Genomic DNA, 2,393 nt, shown 5'->3' on the forward strand with positions numbered 1-2,393 from the left:
GTGCTTATTCTTAGTGCAAGTTTTGAAGAGTGCAGTTCGATTTTAAGTTATTTTTTCAAAGCTATAATGGAAATGACAAAGGAGCATATTCGGCATATTTTGCTTTAGGAGTTCAATAAAGGCAACAACGCAACAGAAAGTGCGAGGAATATTAGTGCAGTATATGGGTATTGGACAATAAGTCTAAGTGAATTTCAACGGTGGTTCTAGAAATTCTGAGCTGGAAACTACAGCCTAGAAGGAAAGCCTCATCCTGGAAGATCTGTAGAGCTTGACGAGGATGTCCTGCAAACCCTGGTGGAACAAAATCCCATTGTAACTGTTTATGTACAACTGTCTTCCAAATCTCACAAGACATTGGCCAACATGAAGCTATGGTAGATGCCACTCTTTGGGGTTGAACTGGAATCCCAGGGTTTATAGGTGAATTTCTTAACCACAGCTATGACAGTGTCAGGTGGATTTAAACATTTAAAAAAAATTTTACAGTATTCAAACCAACCAATTCACGTGCAAATATTTTACCCATGTTGTATTGAAAATGACCAGATTAGGTCTCTCACACCTACCCTACAATGTTATTCTAAAATAATAGCATCTTTTAAATCTGAAAAAAAGTAAAGTATGATAAATTGAAAACATTTGCTGAAAGGTTAATGACCAAGTAAAAAGAATTCAAAGACAAAGTGAGAATCAAGTCTTCATCCATTTCATAGCAACCCCACTGAACCTCTTTTTGCTTTCAAAGTAATTTAAATTACAATATTCCACTGACATTTTTTGTTAATGTTTGCTTCAAATTAATAATGACAAAGTTTAATAAATTGTCCATTATTTTAAAAATAAATTGAAACAAAGGCAATGTATTTTAACAGAAATTTGGTAAGAAAAGGGTTTAATAATGACAAAGTTGTTTTACTAACACCTTCATAATTTTAAAGACGAATTGAAAGAAAAGTAGTGAGTTTTAACAGAAATATTGTAACAAAAGCAATAACTCTTTTGATACAAACTTCAAACAGCAGATTAACAATGTCAGAGTTATTTTATTAAATTATTCATTATTTCAAAAATTGAAAGAAAGACAGTGTATTCCAACAGAAATTGTTAGGGAATTAATAGCATTTAAACTATATTTTAGACTTTGTGACACAAAATTTTCATTGAATATTAAGATTCAAGTTAATTTTTTTCTGTTTAGTTCAATGAGAATAACTGGACATTCAAGTGAAATGAGAGGGAAGAAGGTAGAGACTAGAGCAGACTCCAGTCTTGTCCTGGACATGACCACCTCTCTAGTGTTGCTGCCATGATGTAATGTTCTGGCTCTTTACCCTCATATTTTAGCTTTCCCTATTCAAGGTTTGTAATCTTGTGGAATTCATGACAATTTCATTAGGGCTGGTGGCCTGAGAAAAGCATACGGTCCATGCTGTGAAGTGGTTGGCATTAGGATGGGCATCCAGCCTTAGAAACCGTGCCAAAGAGACACCAAAGCATAGTACAGTCCTTGGGACCATCAGTTTCTGTCAAACCACCCAATGACATTAAATGCTAAGTACACTCTGTAAAGTGGTTGGTGTTAAGAAGGATATCCAGCGATGGAAACTATGCAGAAAAATGTATGAATGAGATATGGTCCTCTGACTTGGCTAGGAGGGCAACAAACTAAATAAAACCTGATCCAAGATGAAACAACTCATCAAACCCATGCCAGCATAAAAGTGGTATTAATACATGACCATAACACAAAGTTGATGCGTGAATAGGTGCAGGCATGGCTGAGTGGTTAAGGAGCTTGTGTTGCAATCACATGGTTGTTCAGTCCCACTGCATGGCACTTTGGTCATGTGACTCCTACTTTAGCCCCTATGCTGACCCATGCCTTGCGAATGAATTTTGCAGACAGAAACTGCATGGAAGTTCGTCATGTATGTTTTTATCCTCCACCCTCATGTGACAACCAACGTTGGCTTGTGTTGTTGCAGCTTAGCAAAAAGAAACCAATAGAATAAGTCCTAGACTTAAACCCTTCAAAATAGTGCCCCAGCATGGCCACAGTCCCTTGACTGAAACAAGCAAAAAGAAGTCACAGATAAAACAATAAGACCAAGACAACTGTTTTATGATTAAAAAGTTTCGAATGATACAAAATTGAAATTATTTTCAACAGATTAAAAAAAAAAATAATTAATTTGATGTGCGACATGTATTTGTTTTATTTTACTTTCATGTTGGGAGTGGAGAAACTTAAGATATTTTAATTTGCAAGGTACGCACAGAAGAACAAAAAGAATTTTATAAAAAAAAAAGTAGATGGTTACAATGAATAGAAATGTCTAATTTATGTAACATAAAATGCTCAAGAAAATCAGTATTTCTACTATGAATTA

This window comes from Octopus bimaculoides, chromosome 2 (assembly GCF_001194135.2).
Source record: "Octopus bimaculoides isolate UCB-OBI-ISO-001 chromosome 2, ASM119413v2, whole genome shotgun sequence".
Taxonomy (NCBI): Eukaryota; Metazoa; Mollusca; class Cephalopoda; order Octopoda; family Octopodidae; genus Octopus; species Octopus bimaculoides.